The sequence below is a fragment of the Pelecanus crispus genome, chromosome 4 (assembly GCF_030463565.1).
Source record: "Pelecanus crispus isolate bPelCri1 chromosome 4, bPelCri1.pri, whole genome shotgun sequence".
In the NCBI taxonomy this organism is placed as follows: Eukaryota; Metazoa; Chordata; class Aves; order Pelecaniformes; family Pelecanidae; genus Pelecanus; species Pelecanus crispus.
In genome coordinates, this window is record NC_134646.1 from 34,345,584 (window position 1) to 34,369,103 (window position 23,520).

At 37.9% G+C, this 23,520-nt stretch overlaps 1 protein-coding gene across 2 annotated transcripts in view; it reads right to left on the reverse strand.

Annotated features, from left to right (window-relative positions):
• Positions 1–23,520, reverse strand: part of GRID2 (glutamate ionotropic receptor delta type subunit 2) — a 748,101-nt gene that overhangs the window by 560,594 nt on the left and 163,987 nt on the right. The window lies entirely within an intron of this gene.

The window sequence follows — 23,520 nt, forward strand, 5'->3', positions numbered from 1 at the left end:
AAGGTCCATATGGAACGATGGTAAATTATGATTTGTAAAATAAAAAATATCCAAGCTGATTAAAAGGACCATGGAGAAATAGCAACTGTTGCATTTGTTTGTGGGAAAAGAGGAAAACACTTTAAAAAAAAAAAAAAAATCTTACACCAGACTTCCAAGAAAGGAACAGTATGTGGTCAAATGAGAAGCCAACATTGGAAATAATAGTGAATTTTCTCACGAGTTAAATTTATAGTAAGTCCAGATTCACTTACACACATTAAAAAAAATAGTGATTTGGCTAAGGTCTATTGATAGATTAGGTCACTCTATAATTCAAGAAGAAAAGAAGCTTCTGGTTATTAACATCACCATATTCAGCAACTGCCAACAGTTTGTAAAACCTAAGGAACTATTTCTACTGACACCTTTTTACTTTCTCTATCTCAAGGAAATTGCGTTTAAGTGATTTGAACAGGGTCACACAAGGAATAGAGGTAGACTACGTCCTCCCTGTTTTGCCTCTATCTGAAGTTAAATGGGCAAGGTAAACCAGAAAGTAGCCCATAACAAACACTGACTTTGTGAGCATGTGTGTAACTTCGTACTTGCAAAACATTAAACTGAAAGCAAAATACTACTACAATACTTTTACAGCCAAGTGTTGCAGTGCACTGCATTCCACCCTGTACTTTCCTGAATCTGATGGACATCTGTTTGTAAATAAGGAAGTTTTCCTAGCAGTGAGGCTGGATATGGAACTTACCAAACAAAAGAAGAGAAGGAAGCAAACACTGTTCCTTCTTAGAATCTTTTCAGGTAGGTCCAGAAATCATAACCAAATTTTACACCTGTCTCCTCTCTCTCACTGGAAAAAAAATATAAATAAAACCCAACAAACCCTAAACTTACTCAAAACCAAAGCACACTGTCTAGCCTTTCTGTACCAGAACAACCACGGGAGAAACAGAGCTGCTAAGTGAGGAAACACTACAGGTCAGTGGAAGAAACTTCTGCCAATGTAGACACATACAAAAGGACAAATGACTTAGAGAAACATCCTTCTGCCAGTGTATTTTCCTTTGTGCCAGGAGCTCTCCCAGCAGAAGACAGGTGGACTCATTTTAATTTCTCTGCATGGTTCACTGGCTACGTCGTGCTGCTGGAAGATTTCTAATACAGATTGGCTCTCAATTATTTCTGGGATACATCAGCCTACACTACAAATGGTGTTTCCCTTGCAAGAATCACACAAGATTTTGTATGAAATCAGAAACTTGCCTCTAGCTGTAGTGAAGGAAAGAAAACAAGGCTTTATACTCTTTGGGTGTGGGACTTTGCAAAGGCACACACAACTGCCAGAGTACTCATTATCCAGTGATGAAAAGAAGCTCTACAGGAACAGAGGTGCTGCTTTTCCACTACCTCACTGTGAAAACTGTCGCGAGCCTCAGCAAAATTGAAATTGCCAGTGCCAACACCTACGAAAATAAAATTAAGTCTAAATCCTTCTACTAAACAGGTGTGAAGTTCTGCTAGTCCTGATACACTCCAAAAAATCCCCTTTTTTACCATAAAAACACACAAGCAATAAATTGATATTAAACAATAAAAGCAGCTTTTTTAACCATTTTGAAGTGTCATAATTTTGCTTGTACACTAGTTTGATGAGCAGAAGTTGAGCTTCTCACTATACTCAAAGCTGCACCATTAACATAAAAATGTATGACATCTATAAAAGTTAATAGGCATAATGCTAAAAGCTGCCAAGTATAAGAGCAGAATAAAAATGAAAGCTCTTGCCTTCAGAATCCCCGTAACTGTGAAATCCATACCCATCACAGCACTGCACCCTAGCTTTTTCTGCTCCAAATATAACAGTGCCAGAATGTTACTTAAGCAGTGCTGTGAGAGCTCATTACATTTTAGAAACACAGCCACTCTTCAATAGACAAACTAACAACCCCCCCCACGTATACAAGATAGACATATTTCACAAAGGGATTTCAAGTCACACACCAAACTGGGAGTGAATAAGTCTTCTCGCTCTATTTTAAGTACTACTGCTAGCTTGCTTAAATGAAGTCTGGCATCATGCATTATCTGTATTCATGCTTCCAGACTGTGGCAATACCCAATAAAGAACAAATCCAGTAAGTCCATTAACGAAGGTTTTCTTATTACCATGCTGAAGGGTGGAATGTGGAATGGTTGTCTGCAGTCTGTCAGCTCCTCCAGCAAGATCTGATGTCTCAGAAGGAGGTATAAATTGCTCTCCAACTGACCTACTCATCTGTATGTAGGCATAAATTATCTCATTGAAATATATGGGAGATAAATAACAACAGAAATTGGATTTTATGCATCTTTATCTCATTATACAATTAAGCCTCAATTGTTCTACATGCCTGTAACAGTGCTTGATGCTGTCTCTGACAAGAAATATAAAACATAAGCTCAAGCCTAACTGTGTTTAATTAAGAAATCCCTACACTCCAAAATAGATGGTTGCTTAAATTAGACTTGTAAAATCGCCATGAAAACTTATCAGTGCAGATGCAAAGACTCATTGTTTCCACTTATAATGATTATGAGAGAAGAGGATGATCATCTTAACAACAAAGCACAAAATGAGAGTAAGCACATGCACATTAACATCACATCAAACAAGTCTGATGGGGTGGTGGGTAGGCTGGCTGAGTAGAATTTTATGATCCTCCTAATAAAATATTTGTTGAATTCCCCAACAGGTATTAGCGGAACAGGACATTAGTGGACCAAGCATGAAAGCTGGCCACGTGGTCAGGCAAAAAATGTTTTCTACTTCATGTCCCTGTTACTAACACAGCAATATCATTCCCCTGGAACCATTAACAAATTCCCCCCTGACTATTATACTGCAAGCAGAAAAGGAAGAAACCAGTTTTTACACATCAGCAAAGCCCCCATGACCTGCTTCTCTCTGCATAGCTTGTCTCATCAAATAGGATCTCAAATAAAACCTAAACCTCATACGGTACAAAAAAAAAATTACTGTTCAGGGATCAGTTTGTCTGACTCAACATCCATTCACCTGTGGATGAAAACAGAGACTCTATTTGATAATATATAGTAATGCTTTAGTGACTTCAGGAGGCGTAATTCTTATTCTAGCTAATCAGATATGAAATTAGACAAAATGATCTCAGTTCATTCCTTCAACCAATTTGGCTTTTGCTCTTTAATTCCAGAGAGAGTGTGATAGGTAGACAGAAAAGGTGGGCAAATAGAGTTAACTGAGTCACCAAACATGGAAAGTCCAGAGCAGGCAAGAAGAACCAGAGTTTGGAGGAAAAAGACATGGAGCAAGACAGCAGCTCATGGAGACTTGGCACTGAACGCTCTGCTCAACAACGACAAAGAGGAGCTAGGGAAGCAAGCACAGGAAGCCATGTGCAGCAAATGCAGGTGTTGCCCAGTACTTCTCCTCTGTGCACATCTACTACTGAGATGCCTGTAGAGCTGAGGCATCTATCTCTACAATGCTTTAGAAGGAGTTCTTGATTTAGCACCACATTGGTTTGATAACATGAAAAAATTACCTCCTTCCCAGTAACGCCAATTTCAGCAGCACAGCATGTACCTATGTCAGGACATTGGACATTTGTACCTTAGTGGAGGGAAGAAAGACACTACCTGTAGGTTTTGAGAGTGGAAATACAGTAAGTATTCTTAACAGTTTCTCATCAGTCGCCATTTTATACCTCCTCTTCCTTCTATTGCTGGAATCAAGACATTTGATTTACAGTACCTCTTCCCCCATTCCTTCCACTTGTCTGTAAAAATGCATACATCATAGCTCTTCTCTCCCCTTCTCTCTCCCTATAGGGAGAATATTAGGGACCTTTTCAGTTTCCAGCAGCTCTTTGTATCCTCAGATGCTTGCCCTGTGCTGCCAGGTATATGTGTACCAAGTTGAATGTAAAGCCTTCCTACGACCGCACAGAGCAATGAATGAAGCGTTGAGATGAAAGGAAACAGCAGATCCTTCAGTGTAGGAGTACCATGAGGCGAGAAGGTTTCGTAAAATATGTTCCTCTAGTCTAAAACTGTTGCACTGGAAGAGTGAGATAACAGAAAGTTGCCTGCAGTTACATTTAATGATATACCAAATGTCAGTCATTCACAGAAAGTTGTTATACGTCTCAAGCCTTGGGTTCGGTTCTTTCCCAGGGGTGTAGGGCTTATTCGCTATGTGGATCTACAGTGAAAGCACAGGCAGAACTACTCCTCAGATGAGAAGTTCTCATCTCTTGCCCTACTATTCCTTGTGGAAATGAATAAATTCCTCTTACTCTATGTTGAACTCGCACAAATTAGTTTCAACAGTATCTAGGCGAATAACAGTGTTGGGCACTTCTGTAACTTTCCAGGTATGAAACCCTGGCATGCTGAATTACACTGTTATGATCTGCAAGCATCAGTGGGGCAAAACCTACCACTACAGGAAGAAAAGACTATGAACAGTCAGTCTCCCTCCTCTTGGAGCCAACCCGTTGCCACATCCTCTGCATCAAAGCCAACAAGCCACATGCCAGTTCCTCTCCTCCTTATGCCATCATGCTTTCTCATGCAAAAAAAATGTGCTGATTTGGCCAATTACCACAGTGAAAGTAAAAATCTTAGCTGGAAAAATGGTTTAAAGAACTACCGATGTACGACAGATAAACAAGTAATGTCTTAATACATGTACCAACCATTACAAAAGGTTGCTAAGCCTCCTGTTTGCTGCAATCTCACGTTTTATTTATATACATTGTGGTGTATAAATCCATGCTCATATCTAAAACAAAAACACAGAAATAAAATATGCAACAAAAAGACAAAAAATTATTTGGTGCTAAGATTATTTGGACAGCTTCAAGGACAATTCTCAGTAACCACTCCCTACATGTTACAGTTTTTTAATAATACATAATGGTAAAGCTTCTTGCTTTAAGAGCTTCTGCTTGAGGCCTTACAATGTTTTCTCGTAAAAGTGTTTCTAAACGATGAAATCTCCTGTAAAACTGTATTTGTACCTAGCCAATTTATCAGAGCGCTCTTTGGTTATAACTGAGCAGGGTAATCTCAGGGGAAAGAACTTATATGACGAATGAAAGATGCTGACACTGGCTGCCTTTTGCCAAAATACCACGTACGACTCTGCTGCTTGTTTTAAACATGACTGTGACATTCACTAATGCCATTTTTTAAACCAATGCCTCAGACCATAAACTATTCTTTCACTGTAAATACAGAAACCCCTTTGCACAAGTGTTTAACCATCTCTGCATGGTGCCCTTCAGGCCTCTTGTTGTACAATTAAATTAAAAATAAAAGAAAGGCACATTTAAAGCAGCACTGTGTCTGTCAACCCTGGAGTCAAATTCCCACAACTGCTTCTTTGGGGATTATGTGCTCATTTAGCCAGTGGATGCTCTTCCCAGGGCTCCCAGGGCTATGCAGGAGTTGGCTGGAGGAAGTTACACTTGTGTTGTGGAGTTACTTGGTGAAGTGTCCTGCTTTTCCTTCACAACCCCACACTGTAGTGTACACAGATGGATTACACACTCTCTGACTGCTCTTCATCTGAAATCACTAGTTCATCACATAAAATATTACAAGTGTCAAATAGCATAAGTGTAATGAAAATAAATCTGCACTCTCTTGATTTTCTCTTCATATTTTTGAATAGGTTATTGCACTGTTTATGTTGTAATAATACAATTTCCAATGGGCCTCGGTAACATGTTAGTAGATAAAAAAATATTGCACTGTATGGTAATGTCTTGCAAAGACAAATATTCTTGGAGGAAAGAAAAGGAAAGAGTGATGGGTAAAAGAAATTTTTCAGGCAATGAGCAGGCAATAAAAATTAAGCAACTTTCAAAAGAGGCCCATGACTTAGGAAAACAGCCACAACTGGAGACAGCTTTGACTGAATTTTATTACTAATATACCTGTAATAATAATTTTAACAATTGCTAGTAGATGGGATGACACAACTGTACTAATACAATTCCCAATCAATTTTCTCTCCTCCCTCCCTACCTAAATCCAGACATTAAAAATGATGCTGCAGATCTGCATTTTATTAATAGAAAGAATAATTTAAAGAGTTTAAAAGCCTGGCAGACAGATTTCTTTGAAGTTTTCTGCTCTAAAGCCAAATATTCGAGTTGACTCCAACTCACTACAATGGATAGATGGGTGAACAGGGAGGCCTCTGAGTGCTTTCTTGGCATGTTGCCATTAACTGAACGGCAGCTACTAATTAATAACCTTTATCTAAACAATAATTCATACAGGATTAAACTGCCTTACAAACTGTATGGCTTGATGCTGCTGAAATTATTGTGACCTAATTTTAAATCAATGTTTTCAATGAAATCATCCCCTGACCCATTCTATGTGTACATTTTGGCTTACAAGGGGCAGTGGGAGGTGCAAGGTTATTTGATCCAGTGAGTCACAACACACCCAGCTTTTTTTTGGTCATTATTATGTCAAATACGTTACAGAGTTAAGCAGCCTAAAAATCTGCCTAATGAAGAGAAAGTTAATGAACAAAATGCCAACCTCCTGCACACTGTACAGAACATCTTTGTCAACTTCAGATACATAATAATGAGTATATTCAGAATTCTGGCTCACAAATAGTAAAAATACACCAGAAGGACAAAAATAATAAAGAAGATATATCACTGTGGAACAGGCAGGAGAGGAATCTTGGGAAGATTCACCCACTTTAGGTGAAAAATTTTCTTTTAGACATTTTGGCTATTTTCATATCCATGTTGTAAATATCAACTTCACACTAAAAAAAATCTTGCATTTCAGGAACCCTTCAAAAGAATTGAAGATTCAGAGAAAAGAAGAAAACAGTAAAAGATGTGTATTATGCACTAGTCTAGAACTATAAATTGGAATGAAGATGCAGAAGGAGGCTTGGAAAAGGAAAGCATATCTAGAGTGCCTCTATATGTATGTAGTTCAGTACTAGGACACCAGCTTTGCTGACATATATCTTTTTAAGCAAACAGAGGCTTACATCTACCACCAATGTTATAAGTAGCACAAAAAAGTGGGCAGTCAGCCATATTGAAGAAACGCTGTAAAAACAGTACCTAATTTCTTTTTTAAGTGATCTCTATTTCGGTAATCACAGCTTGATAAAACGGGAATGGTACATTTACACACTATAGACAAATAGCCTCTTTGGACCAACTTTCATTACTTTAATTTGATTAAAGGGAGTTTTCTATCTGAGTTGGCACTTCAGAACATTTATTATCTGGTTGAAAATATTACCACCTCAGCATCTAATCTGGAGAATGCAAATCCTTTTGCTTGATAGAATTGTCCCCATCTCTAAGTCAGGAACAACATAGCAAAAGGCATACACTAGCCATCAGAAGTCCCAGGGTGTATTTGTCTCATCTTTATTTGTGGAATCTTTCATAACATGCAATCCACACAGGTAAAAAATGCTGTCTTAGAAGCCCAGATCCTGCAGGCAGACACTGGATTAGGAGACATAAATTTCACTAGCACAAACTTTACATAGTCCCTTTTAATATGGGCCATTTTTTGTTCCTCCATTTCTCAGGTACACAAGTAATAACTTCAGAATTATAACCTCAACCATTTGCAGTGACAGAGAAAATAAAGGAAGCATTCAGCAGTGTTTAGGATGCCTTGGTAGCCTCTATTCATCCCTTTAGATTTTATTTCTCCTCCTGCAAACAACTGAAATTAAATGAACGGGCACAACTGAGACAGCCGTGCAGTTTTAACTCCCTGCTACTTCATGGGGTGAGGGTGACAGTTTAATACAGGTGAGCTTTTGACTGGTATGCTTGTTTAAGGCTCTGCAAGATTCCCCAGTGAAGCCATTTCTGAGAATCTTAGGATTGCCCTACAACCAATTAAATTACCATGTTCAGCGTTGCTGAAGTTGTTATCCTTCACCTTCAAAAACATTAAAAATGCAAATTAAATACACATTCTATTAACTGAATAAAACATGAAGCTCCTTTGCCCTCCTACAATAATGCAGAACAAGGAGCAAAAAGTGAATCAGGCAATGAACTTGGGCTTGTCTCTCCTGTATTCAGAGTTTAGTTGGAATAAATAGATTTAATTTGTTTGCACACCTATTGAAAACAACCAGAATGTGATGCCACAGGAAGCTGGTAAAGAGAATGGAACAGGTTCATCATGCTCAGGGATGTAAAATTCTTGCTGCTCAGGCACGGTGCCTTTCAAGTGATAGCAATTATCATCCTCTGAAACATCTCCTCTACTCCATCCCTGGATTTCTCAGCCTCCAACAGCACACAATATGCTAATGGCACTCTTGGGAGCCTCCAAAACTTGCGAATGGCAAGTAGTATTAGCTCAGTCTGGGGAACATGTCTCTCCTACTTGGACATCTGCATTGCATTATCATAGCCTTGCTTTTTCTGATGGATCATCATCACACAATGCAGACAGCCCTTCAGAACAGCCCAAATACTGAAGCTGTAATCAGACAGGAAGGCTGGTCGGCTGGCTGCAGGCTGCTGCAAAGAAAGACAGTGAGGAAAAACAGCACTACCATTCATAAAAGGATGCATTTTCAATATCTGTTTACACCATTTTCTGGAAACAATCTCATTCATCAAAGAGAAATGTTTTCAAATCAGTAAAGCTAAATGCCTATAATCCAAGAATCCTAAAAGTTAGCTAATACGCTGGTACTATATTTTAAAATAAAACTTGAAATAGTGGAGACTTTCTGCAACACTAAAAATGTTACTATTGCAATACTGAAGGAAGGCCACCTGATAACTATAGGCCTCTCACAGTGGTATCAACCATCACAAACAGAATAATGAAAAATTATAGAGTTGATAAAGAATTAGAAGACAGGTTATAATTGCTACCAATCAGTCTGATAACTGTATAAGGCTGAGATACGGTGCAGGTACACTCATGGGAAAATACATACTTTATAATATATTTTAGAACAGTTTGTCTGTAATGAAATCTTATATAAAAGTTACTTATTCTGCAGAAAACTAAATGCTATCCAAAACCTCAGGTTGTATAGGTAGAGTGCCAATAAAATACTAAAACAAAAGATAGGAAAATTCCACCTCCGGGAGCACTAAGAAATTTTCTTCTGCTCCCTCCTGACCCTCTTATTTCATCTTCTCCAAAACAGACAAGTTGTTTACACACATGAGAATATTAAGCAACAACAAAACAAAAGCAAAAAAACAAGCAAGTAAACAGTAAGGAATTTTTTTTGTTTGCTTGTTTTTTCCCCGACACATCATGGTGAATCTTTGTCTCAGGTAGTCTGAAGTTTGAGTACCTTAGATTCTACCTGCATGGAAATTTGTTCCAAAATAGCTATTTTTTACATAAATATCTTCACGGACATTCATAACCAATAGTCTGCCATGTGCAGACTAGAAGAGACCACAAAAAGATTTAATCAGAAATATTTATTCCCCTTTTAATTCATATCCTAGCTTAACACAAATAAATTTCTCTGTGCACAAAGTAACCTTCATCCCACTTTGGCCCACTGTAGATTTCTTGTTACTAGCCCCTATGACCACAGCCCTGTAGATCTGTAATGAGGAGGTCTGCCATAGGGAACCCAGCCAAGAAGCATGCGCTCCTTCCAAATTTAGTGAAGTCCAGAGCAGAGTATACAGAAAGGCAAAACTTGGTTCAACTGTTTCAAGAGGCATCCTGGAAACAGGACAGGCAAACATCATAGAACAGACCATTTCAGTTTACACTTATATACTTATGCTCTATATAATTCTATAGTGACAGTCAAGTTATAAAACCTTATTGTTAAATTTAACTTATATGAATCTGAAGATAAAGAAGCAATTTAAGAAATAATCAGTCTGCAGACTTTGAGTGATCTCTGTGAGAGTTGACAGACAAGCTACCGAAAGCAGGTAAACATTTCAAAGTTCAGTTTCATCCAAGTGTAACATACAACCCGGGAATCATATTTTACTTTTCCAAAAGTCTGATATTTCCAAAACTGCAATCTATTCCATCTAGATATATATTCCAGCTGCCAGATGTAATGATGCTGCACGACAGATACTTCTGCCAATTTTTATGCCAGGTAAAGCTTTAGAAAAATGTCTATTTCAAATGCTCAAGTTGCTGCTACAATGATAGGTTTAACAGAAAAGATTATTGATGCATTTTAAGATGACATCGTGTATGTTCTTGTAGTCTTGGCAACTATAAGAATTTTATCACAAGCTAATATCCTATATGTACGCACACACCTCTCTACCCCAAACTATTATTCTGTGGGTTTTTTTCTAATTGCAGTACTTTCTTTTCCATTAACGCATTGCTAGGTATAAATATCAGAATTTATACAGAGAACTGATTTGAAGATATATCCTCAGATTCCTTACATTAGCTGAAAAACACAAACACATTCCTTTCTTGCAATGTCACTGTTCAGGCTTTCTATGGAGTCCAACAGAGGTTACAGGCACAGGTTTCTACTCAATTCCTATTTTGAAAGTGAGAGCTAGAGAATTAGACTTAAACCCTTCATATCTGTTTCTGTGATCTATACACCAATTAAAAAGGTATAACCCAACCCTATGGGAGATAGCTTTTCAACTCTATTAACAGAATTTGAGGGCCCTCAGTGGAAATTGAGAGGAAAAAAAAAGAGATCCTGGGTTAGTCAGCCACACTAGACTTAAATTATTCAACTCATGGCAAGTAGGTGCATTTTGTATTTTTCTAAAGGTTTCTTTCATTTCCCCTTACAAAAGAACCAGATACACAAATGCATTTTAGACCTTGCTTGATAAATATTTACAGTTAAAATAGATTTGCTTAATTTTGCGCAAGTTCTTCTGTGCATCACAGCTGAGGCCCTCAGAGGCTGCAATCCTTTCTTCTTCAGGTTCCACAAAGAAACAGAAAGAAATAGCACAGATTTTTTTGTACGCAAGTGTTTCTGCAGCTTTTCCGTAGTCTTTATAGAATACAGCTCTCTACAGAAAAGAGACAAACATTTGGTACTAAACTCTTCTGACTTAATTGAAAAGTCTGTTAACCCCTTCATTAGCCACACAGACACCCCAATACTTCTAAAGCTCTCCAACTCTGCAAAGTGTGAATAGTAGTATGTGTGTAAAGACTTACACTTATCTTTTGAAATCAAAATGGCCAGCCTAATTCACCTCAAGAAACAGAGCAATTCAAAAAGCTGGAGAAAGTGATAATTTCCTAGATAAGAGAACCTTCATTCACTCTGTAATCCTGCAGCTGAGTAGCAAGTAGAGATCTCCTGTGATGCAGAGATGTCACCAAAAACTGCACTCAAAATCTCTTGCTTCCAGATGGGATGTTTGTTTCTCAAAAATGTACAAGCCTTTTTATATAAGTAATATGAGTCTTGCTATGAATCCTGCACTGCTTCCTAAGTGGCTCCATATCATCAGCAATGTTCAAAATCTGAGGAGGTTGCAGGGAAGAAAGAGTTCAATCCACTTTTATTGTGCTACAGTCAATAAACACCCACATTTTTCTTTACTTTGCTTCTACATCTAGCAAGTATTAAAAAAGCCACCATAAACTTTTTGCATTTGCCCTTCGGATAGTTCATCAAAATGTCTAGGATTAACGCCACTGCATTCTAACATGCATGGTATTAAGCATGTTTGGAAAGGCACTAATGAATCTTTAAATGTTACTTTCTCATTTTTCATTTTGCACCATCCCTCACTCTTCCTACACATCAGTGGCACAGTTCACCTTGTCAATTTGTGAGAAAGAAATCTCTGAAAAAATATGACGGCAGTCTGTCCCATTTGCTACATTGCTTCTGTTCCTTTTTGACAGACCTTTCTTAAATTTCCTGTATTTCAGCTACTTTTACTAAGATTGAACACCTCTTTGTATCTTGGAGAATATGAGTTGAACTCTGAAATAAATTCTACTGAAGTGGCACCCACCAAGATCTCATGCGGCAAGAAAACTTTGCAAAACACACAAAATACTACAGTAAGATGATAACTTATGATGATTCCATTTTGTTTCTATTATTTTCAGCCTTAACTTTGAATAAGATCACTACATCAGACACATTTTTGAGTCCATGGATTTTTTACATGTAATATTTTCCAACTTGCTATTGTACAACTGATCTCACTGAAGTTATCAGAAAGATATGCTGAGCCTGATGCTTCCAGGGATAAGTAACCATACTGATTTGCAGAGGTAATACAGAGTCTGGAAATTTTATTCTTTCATAATGCCAGCTAAAGCTCAGTACTTTTGTTCTCGATTCTTGTATATTCATATCATAAAAATTGCCCAGATAAAACCAAGCACTATTAGAAATAACCAACAGGAATGACTTGGGCAAGGGGAGAGGAGGGGATATGTTATGGTCATCCCTTAAAGAAAAGCTCAGGCAGTTCTCTAGGATTTGTTTGTGGAGAAGGATACTATAGTTTAGCAATACAAGCAGCACTCACATGAAGAAAAATTACTCAAAATTCTGCTTCTCATTATCAAATCAAATGTGAAATCACTTATCCACAGCCATTTTTGAACTCACCTTTTTTTTTTTTTAAATTGTAAAATAAATTACTTCTTCAGTTTCAGATAGGAAAACAGCATCTGTGGATTCATAGCAGCTTCTAACTTTCCCATAAAGTCAGATTGCACGAGATGAATGTTTGAAGAGCAGAAAATCACCCAAAGAGAGAGGAGAAATGCATGTGAACTGGCAAACCTTTTACGTGCATCAACCTAGTTTAGGTTGACACAAAAGTCAGAGTTAGAAATTCCTCAGATATGATCTTGGCATGGTAAAATATGTTTACCAGGTACGTTTCATTTTAAAAAAGTGCTTTGAGGTTTGGAACTAGTTCTGCTCAAATTCCAAGGAGTCTTAGTATTAAAGCACTTGCTAAAAGCATTTTATCTTAATACATTGCTAAGTTTATTAAAAGAAAGAGGAATGGAGACTAGCCATACCCAGCCCCACTTGTTACATCCACAGCTGCTTTGTATATGTGGAAATCAATTCTTAAAGAATTTTGATGCTACGTAACACATCGCAACCTGTCAAATTATTTTTGATGTAATTTTGTCTGCAAAGAATCAGAACCTACCTCAAACAAGCCTTACTGACCTAAAGGCTCAGCTGGTGGAAGGTTTAAGTAGTATATTACATGAATTACAACTGCTTATCCTCCTTTCTGACACAAAAAACCCCTTTCACAATAAATTTTAATGATATATTTTCAGGCATGAATTGATGAGGGTCAAGGGATCCTATGCAGAGAGAAAGAAACAAAACAGTGTTACAGAAATTCTTCATGGTGTATTGCAATATAAACAACAAAATGTTGATTTCCTTCAAGGCTCTCCAAAAAAGAAGTTGACAAATATTGAAAAAGAAGTATGTTTTATGCTTAAAAATTGTGAATTGATTGTGACTCATAGGGCCAAGCAATAACTGTGCATGAGGCTTCCCTGGATGCCAACCTTCTTTTAAAAGGTTAATCCTCCAAATAATGAAAGCCAATGAAAAAAAAAAAGTTCCAACTACAGAATTCCTGTGAACTATCAATATAATGCTGTTATATACAATTTGCCTATTAGAAATGAAGTAGTTGTTACCAGCAAAGAATACGAAGAAAAGCCTTGCTTCCTGGAATGCAGAAAAATGCCTTTCTGAATAGTTACGTATTTTTTTCAAGATAAAGATAAGGTAGAACAGTACATCTAACACAGCAAAGACAATTACTTAAAAACATTTTCTTAGGTTAGTGTTCAGAGGTTTGTTTTACACTGTTACTACTATTCTAAATCAAGGTCACTGTGTTTGTCTAAAACAACCGAATTAGGCAAGGTACTACTTGCTCCTATGCTGCACAGCTATCTCTAGGCTCTCTACCCCTCTCACCAGAGTAAATAATTTCTGCCCCATGACATGTGGAACTCAACGAGCCAAGCAGACAGAAGAGTATGATTTTGGCTCAGCATTTTATCCATCAGTGCCAAATTAAGATGAAATGAAAAACATATTAAAAAGATAGAAAATACTGGAAAGGCAAGAAAACCAAGTGGAAGCTGTCTTCTTCCTTCATCTATATTCTTTTACTCCCTTCATCTATATTCTTTTACTCCCTTTTCCTTTCTTGTATCAGAGAATTCGGATTAGCAAAGACTTCAGCAGAAAACTCAAATTTCATGTTTCAAGTAGAACTACTAAGCCTTTTTACAAGTGTCTGGAAAAGTCCGTCTCTTTGCATCACCTCACACTTCAGATTGCACCCATTAGAGAGCCCATTAGCTGTTGTAACTTAGGTATTTTTTTAAAAACTCCTTCTGGTAGTCTGAATGGATTTCATCTTCTCCTCTGTTCAGGAAACAAAGTTTTGGCACCCTTTTCACTGAAATAGCATCTCAGAAGTGCAAAAGTCTCTTCTCTTAGAGCAGCTGGCTTCTTCTGTGTTTGACCAATTAATGACTCTTTGCTTCCGGCACCCAACATTACAGCAAAGCTGGTCCAACATCTGGCTGCACCTGGAAGGGGGGGATCATGCTCCCTTCCTCTGCCCTTTGCAAGGGCTAGCTAATCACAAGGCTTGCCACTGAGCCACAACTTGGTACTGAAGAGACGTAACGTAACATTTTTGAAAAAGCCATTTTTGCTGGCTTCCTTTCCTGCACCAGGTCACAGAGGGATGGGATGAACATAAACTACGTGTAACATGAAACTGCAATTTCCGAGTACAGCTCTCTGGTACTTTTGTGATGACTGAGCCCAGTACATCATAACCCTCTTGCCATAAAACATAGTGTCAGAAGCAAAACCTCTGTAGGCTTTTACTTATTTAACTGTGTTTTGTGGCCTGGCACTCTGGAAGACTCATTGTGATTTCAGACTTTTTTCCAGGTATCACAGGACACAGCCATGACCTGCAGCCACATTTTCTGCTTCCAGCAATAGCAGAGGAGCTACAGCCACCTGGTGCAGTCATTTGGGCAACCAGAGGTGCAGGATGTGAGAACACTGCTAAGATCTACAAGTTTCTGGAGAAAATATGCCCTTAAAGTAAATGAAATAGTGAATACCAGCTGCCAAAGAAAATTAAATCACTGATTTGGGATTGCTTAAGTATATCCCTGCTCAGGAAAGCCTTTAAGCAGGTGCTTAATTTCCACATGAAGTTAAGTCCCATGTGTTAGTGCTTTATACCCTTACATAAAGATCCCAAACCCAAACTCCCTCTTGTGTGTCAACAGCACATGAGAGGCTCTGCAAGGCTCCCATGTCTATTCCAGGCTCAGAGTAAATGTTTTCTGATTACCATCAAGACTACCTGTTGCATCTCCCCCTACGAGTGCTCCGCTTAACAGCTGCATCCTTCAGAGTGGCTTGGCTTACCTACACAATGAATTGCAAAAGATTGGATTTTAAGGAGAAAATAAAGTTTCAGAAGGGTCAGTAATCACAGAAGCTAAAGGCACACCGACAGTAAAATAGAATGACCATGAAAATCCCACGGCAGACTTCCTTTCAAAAAGATAACATGAAAGGTTATGGTTTTCTGATATGATTAGTGTTTTATTAAAACACTGCCTAGTTTCAAAATCTGTCCTTGTAACTGCTTTCTTTTGCTCAGATAATTTTTCATAAATTGGTATTTAGTCAAAATTACTTGGTAGTGTACAACATAAAGGGTCTAAGTAACAGGGAACCAGGCTAAAACATAATTAATTTCCCCCTCTAAGAGAATGACCTTCATAATTCACTTCAGGCTTCACCTCCAGAGTGTCATGGCTCATTTCCTCATTATCAGAATTAGATTTTAAAACACTGCTGTCCTCTATAAAGTACACTTTGTCTCTGATTATATACATAGAGAGGAGTATGTTTAAAATTATTTGCATCACATAAATACCCAATTGCCTCAAATACAGATCAGCATACTTACTAAGAATACAGCCTGTGCCCAAAGAGCTAACTGACTACAACAACAACAAAAAAGCTTGTAAGTGAAACAAAAGATATTTGAGAAGGGAAGGAAGACGAGCAAGGAAGGCTCAAAGGAGATAATTAAATTAAGCAATTAATTAATTAAAATTAATTAATTACTCTGACTTTTAGACAAATGCAGATATAGATGCACACAGCAAATACGGAACTGTACGCAGTTGGATACATATTTGTACCTAAACTGTCAGGTGAAAGAAAGACCTAGTGACTTTCACTTAATTCAGAGAGTTTAGTCAGGAAAAGCAAGAGCAAAAACCCCAAATTAACATTGTTTTACGAGAGGACTCAGGAGGACTCCGTACAGCAGAACACAATTGAACGCAGCAGTTTATTGATTGGTAGTTGCCACAACGTGCTGCAAGCTTGCAGGCTGTGAGGCCTGGCTGGCAATATACATTTCTGGTTGGACAGTGATGATTGACCGCTGTAGTGATTTCAGTGGACATTGCTTCACAAAAAGACGGGGAGGAAATCCAGATAGGGTGTCCATTACTTATTTAAGGAGACTACTTTGGGGGACTGGTAGCCTAGGGTGCTAGCTAAATAATTGGCATCTAGGAAGATGAAGCATCTCTCATTTGCTTTGTCTCTATACTTCTGTTAAAATACACCAAAAGCCTTCAGGCACCGTGGCTTTAAACATTTAAATGTACTACTGATATTATTTAATCACATCACAATTTGTATAGCTCTCTTAAAAGTAAACCACTAGCAGTGTGTCAGAGTACATTAACACAGCAGACTGAAGCACTGTGTTTAATGTATGAAAACATATATTGGGCACTTGTGAACTGCAAGTGGAAATATGCATATTGCAAAATCAGAAATGATCCAGTCTGGTTTTAAAGTGCAAGTACTGCAGAATATCAGCCTATCTAGCTACTCCTATAGTAACGTGATAAAATTCCCTCTGCACTCCACCGAAGGGCATCACACTTGTCCAGTTATTTATTCATTTATTTGATTCACCTTTTTAAAAGAGGTAAAGAGGTTAATAGCCTGCTTCACAGTCACATGCTTTTTAAGCAAAAGCCTGGGAAAGAAATCCTTTCACGCCTATTAAAATTCCTGTCTGTCATTTGAAAGTGGAAGCTCTGATAGAAACGTCAAAATCTGCCATAAAAATTAATGTTGAGCCAAACTTTGGCAACTGGCAATGGCAAATTGCATCAGTGTTAGGAAAATCACTCTTACTGTTTTAAAGTCATGAGATAGCAGAAGGAAAAAAAGACTACAGAAAGGTAGTGGGGTAGGTAATGCAAACTGTGAAACACTAGTTTTTGGTTTGATGTGTGGTCCTACGTAAATACCTCCAGCCGTATCATTGCATCTGAATGCTGTGATGCGGCCGAGTATAGCAGTGGGATGCTACTGGGTTTCCTGGTCACCTGAAGAAAAGTGGTTTCCATAGAAACACTAATATTCTTCCCTGAAACCACAACAAAGACATGCAGCAGGCATAAAGCGTATGTTCAGCAGGTTTTAGGTACTCTGTGAGACAATGTGGGTGACAGTAATTAAAAGAGGGCAGGATCTTGCCCTAGCCTGCACTTTAGAAAGCCTCTTTTTTTCCCCCTTTGGCTCAGCGACTTGGAAAGCATACTTCAGAAAAGGCTCTTCAAATGCACTAATATCTGTAGTTTAAATTTTTTAGATTTGCCCTCTGCAAATACTAAGGCCTGCTGAGGTTTGCACCTCTTTTCCTCAAACCATGTTTCTCACATTGCTTAAACTACCTTGGAGAAATCCATTCTTGATAGACTGATTTTTTTTTTTTTTTTTAAATTTATTTGGATTTGGGGGGATTTTGGGGAGCTGAAGATAAAAGGGTTTTTTTTATCTTCAAGTATCTGAAAATCTAGTGCAGCTTACAGCTGCCAGAGTTTGCTTTCAAACTGGAAAGAAAGATAATGGAAGTTGTCTTGCAATCGGAGAAAATATTATTACAGAAAGAATTAGGAACCAGAAAACATTGGAGCTCAAAATTCAAAGACTGGAGAGTGGTGGAAGTCTTGCAATCACTGTTACTCCTGTAACAGTATGAGGCCTTACTCAAAATAAATCTGGGCCCCTTTTACAGTTTGCAGTATGCTTGGGGTAGATTAGTTCCAGGCAAAGGAAGGTCACAAAATTGAAATTGTTGCTGAAAATGCGTTAAATATGCATCCTGCTCCTCCTAAACTAAGCCTCTCTTACATGTCCCTTTTCTAGTTCAGTCAATGCTCACTCTTCCCTTCTCCTTGACCTTCTCTCATGCAACCACTGTCTTCCCAACTGTCATGATGTTATCACCAGTGTTGAAAAATCTTTTTTCTTAAGCTGCCAACACTTGGACTCCCATGGTGCATTTATGCAAATTGGAGATCTGATTGATTTTGTGGGGTTAGCAGGACTAAAATGAGAACAAAGCCTGTGTAGTACCAGGCTTCTCACCCAGCACTTTGAGAAGAGGGCACAGTGCCACCACTGCTAGTACATTATGTGGATGCACAGAGGATAGGTAATTCAAAAGATTTTTTTGCCATATTTTCTGAAGTACTGATGATACAAGCAATTTGCAATTGCAAACATTTCCAACAGCTTCTGATTTTACAAGGGAGTTTTATGTCACTATTGAAATGCTTCTCCTCTTCTTCTCCCTTAACTTTTTATAGTTCAAATCCTAGTTGAAAATGATTTTTTTCCTTCTCAGTATTAGTAATATCATTTCACATCAAAATCCATTTTATTGGGAAATAAGAAAGCAAACTTGGAATGAAATGGAAGGGCAGTGAAGAAGTGCAACCCTGTAAAGGTTCAATCTCAAACTGAACATGTACTGGTTAATAAACAGCACAAGGAAGGCCGAGAAATTTGAAGAAATAAGTGACACAAAACAGAAATCTAGCAGTCTATGAAATCTGTGGATTTAAACGGGTTTCTACAGCAATCAGAGAAACGGGAAAGGACAATCTTATTACATCCATATAGTCCCAAAGGCCAAAGCAGATGTATCCATCAGGCCATAATTTCTGACCATAAAACTTTGCTTGAATAAAATCCCGTATGTGACCTTCATACATATTGCTGCCCTACAAACCTCTGTTACTCTACAGCTGAATCCCATTTAGTTATGACTCACTGCCTTATTTACTTCACTGATCACAATACGCTTTCAAAAGCCATTACAGAGGCTTGAGTTGGTGTCTGTGAGCATACTCTGGTGACTAACCTGAATGACAAAAGGTTGGTTAAAAAAAAAAAACCAACCAAAAAACACACCTAAACCCACATATATATGATTGCAATAGGAAAACTTGCCAAACAAAGCGGATTTCACACAGCATCAGTCAAATCTATTTGTCATGTGTTATAGGTAGCCTATAGAAGAAAACATTGGATTACTACAGAGATACTATTTAAGATAGGTAAAACACGATATTATCAAAAAAGGAGGTAGGAGAAAGGAGCAGGATAAAAAAAAGTATCAGCAAATAAAAAGAAAGTGCTTGCCATGAGGTTTAAAATAGTGGCAGTGGATCTCTGAGGACCCTACACAACTTTGGATGTGGGTCCTGCCAAACTCCGACAACCCTCCAGATGCTGCGGATGCCTCAAGCACTGCAAACACCTGCAGAGTTTGCTCCGTAACTCTTAGCGTGCAAGTGGAAATGGCAGCATGGGGGTTGTAGAAACTGTGCTGCCCAAGGAGGCAGATCAGCACGAGCCACAGTGTTACCTCTGGTTCAAGTTACCAAAGGCCCCTCCCCACCTCCACTTGCCTTGGGATAGGGATTATGGCAGACAATAATACCTACATCAATGGAAAACACCTTCTCCCAAATATAAGTAAATCAGTATTGCAAGAATATGACTTTCTGGAAAATGTTGAGAAGACAAGGGCGGTTTAGAGAACCATTAGCAGTGGATTGAAACAGATATTTAGCAGTCTGTCTACCAAGGTAACTCAGCAGAGAATCCCCCAAAAATGCACAGGTTAGTGCATATTTCACATTAGCCATTCAGCAACCATATGATCATATTACTAATGAGAAATTAAGGACTACAGGACATAGCAGGCTTTGAACCATAAAATTTAGCCTTTAATTATTAGTGTATTGAAGTAAGCACGAGAATAATAAGAGTAAGAGAAAGATAAGAGAACACAATGATTTTCTGACAAACAAGAAAGAAGCGATGTATTTATTTCAGCCAAATTTCCCAGGGAAAGGGAAAAAAAAAAACCCAGTCCATTAAAAAGATATATATAAACATGACTCTTTTCAAAAATAATTACAGTTTAAGTATATTGTAGAACTCAAAACCTTTTACCCTATTTAAATTCTGCTGTAAACTGAAGTCTCACAAGAAAGGAAGTTTATGCTAATATATATTATTATTGCCAGTAGTATGGATCTGGCATCATAATTCCTTGTTTCATAGTGCTAAAATACCAACTTACTACCATGCAAAAACTGACTGTCCCTACTTCCTTCATTGCCTATAGAAAGAACACTTGAATTCCTGCTTTCCCTTTGTAGCACCCAACGTAGGCACAGGATAAAAAAGCCAGCAATATTCTTCCTCTCTCAATCACACAAGCACACAAATATTTTGAGATGTCACGTAAAAGAGTATTATAAATATTGTGAAGTATTTTATATTGAAGAAAGAAAGGGAGGAAGGACATTTCCACAGGCGCATGCCACCGTGACACATTTCAGTGACTGGGCTGCAGCTGCCACAAGGGCCTGGGATGCACCATCTACACCGCCTCAGTCACCTGCCTCAGCCACTCTCCTCCTCTGCAGACTCTCACCTGCGCCCACCAGGCTGGAGCTACGCACACCAGGCCATGCGCCTCGCTGGTCCTCACCCCGACCTACCAACTGGGCTTGCCCTGGATTTGCCTCCCACCTCGCAGGGCAACCTCAACCTCATCACATCCTGATAGGTGCCCACGCCACCCCACGATGTTGCCATGCCAACAGGAGTCGCACAGTAAACCGCATGCGTCACACTTGCTATTGGCCCTCTCTGACAGAGCGTATACCGAAGGGGAGAAAAAATTTCCCAACTTAAGAAACTGTTTCACCTCCTATTTACGTGCACTAGAACATGCCTATAAATTGTCCCTGAGGGCACTTCGAGTGATATTATGGGGCATGTCATTCACAGCTCTTCTAGGATAAAACCATTCAGCTTTGCAATACAGTCTCATCGCTCCAATCAGAACTGTTAATGAGATGCCCTGCGGTACAAATGGAAGACATTTCAGGGCAGCATAATAATTTATAAAAACAGATACAGAGGGAAGAAGAGTAAGTACCGCACAGCAGCTGATCCTCTCAAATTAATTATCTTTACATTACAAAATCACCATTATCTGAGTGTTCCTGTTTACATTGTTTGGGAGTTACTTGCTAATTTTGCTAATAAAATGAAATAAAAGGTAGAAATAATACACACTGTCCATTAGTGGATCATTGAAAAATAAATCTGTAAATATCTCCTCTGTACCTAATGTGTTGCTTTATCAGATCTTTGCTCATGACTTGTTTTTTGAAATTCAAAATCCTGGGTAAATTTTTAAGAAGTTTCTCTGTTCACTAAAAGGGGCGTATTTTAGACAAATTTAGACCAATTCCAAGTTATTATTATGGCTCTAATGCTTAAATTAACATTTTACCAAACATTAAAAGCTCTTTTTTTTAAAGGCTATTCTGTAGTTTAGACAAGATGAACAAAGTCAAAACCATAAAAAAACAAGATATTGTGAACTATACCAAACTTCAAGCATAAATAAATAAATAGTAGAATAGTAGAATATAATAATAAATAATATAGTTTTTGCACATTAGGCTCTACCTGATAGGAGAGGACATGGTACCTCAGACTCATATTAGCGGTGTTATGCTTCCAAGGAAAAGGTCACACTGGCATGGAAACGGCAAGTTTGGGCATACGGAATGCCATGCACATTTAAAAACATGAGATTTAGCCTCATTTTAGCATTTCTTTTACAAATGGAATACAGAAACAGCCTGAGCATTTAAATGATCTTTTTCTGGCGTTTAGTATAGTGCATTTTGGCTAAGTGTTTTTCCAAGGGATAAACCGTGAAATATGTGGCAACAGTTACAGAGGTCCCCTTCCCTGCTACTAACACTTCTAAGAGATCTAATTAAGAACAGGGGGCAAGTGATATAAAGATGTGGAAGAAAGGAGAAAGGGAGGAAACTGATGCAAAACAATTGAAACATTACAGTGCAGCTTATGCCTATATTCAATTAAAACAAATTAAAAGAAAGCACATTAATGGTGGTAAAATAGTTCAACAAGCAAAATTTCACAGATATGTGCATGCAAAAGATGCAGTCTTTGTTCTTCACTCAAATTATGCCAAACAAACACAGGACACTTAAAAGATAGTGAATATGAGGCTTTGCTAGCCACATAGCTGTGTTTGACCATGCATTTACAAGAAACAGATTTTACTAGCAAATACTCTCCTGAACTCATCAATATCACAACAGACACCCTTCCCAGCACATAATCATAAAATTTATGTCAAATCTACTCCATTTACATTTCAAATACTGACTATACCAAGATATTTTCAAAAATGACAAATGGAACTTTTGAAAAAAAAAGAATAATATTGAAATATCAGGTCATTAAGTCCTTTGGAATGTTGTACTTTACTAAACACTCCTACTTTCTTTAAGTTAGAAATAAATAAGTTGCTTAAAACACTGTTCTGTGAAATAATTTGCAACTGTTCTAACAATGATAAAGGAAATTAATTGCTAAGCTTTACTGTTAATCAATGTTAATCACAGAGCATCAGCTAACATTATCCATCCTGGACAAATTGGAAAAAAGCTTAAATACTAGCAGTGCAGAAAGTATCTAAAAAAGATTGACCTCACTTATCCATTTTCCCCCTCTGGATTCTAAAAGTATCCAATAGCTTCCATTTTTATGTTGGCCTTTTCAGATTGAAATAGATTGAATTGATTCTGATTGGAATACTTTCAAAATCACTTTTTTCTGCTTCAGCCTTATCAAGCCCAGACTGTAACACCTCTCATTACACAGGTCTATCCACTTGTTAAATTTAACAAAACAAAAAAATCCTAAATTCTCAGAAATTAAGAATGTCACTGATAAAAAATTGTCATATAAGCATTAAAGACCTGTTCATTAACACTGCTTTGTCAACAGCTCATTAAAGCCAAACAGGTATTGACCTTTGACTTCACAAGTATCGGAGCAACCGTTCACAAATTTGCTGCTTAAATCTCAACTTCTACCTCAAGTGTCAATACAGAGCTAATAAGGATATAGAAAGTCATCAAAATTTTGTTTTCTTGTTAAGAAAAGTTTAATAATATACCTACAATAAACATCTTCTGTGTCTCAGACAGAAGTTAGTGTGCCAGAACAGCAAAGAAATAACAAATGCTTAG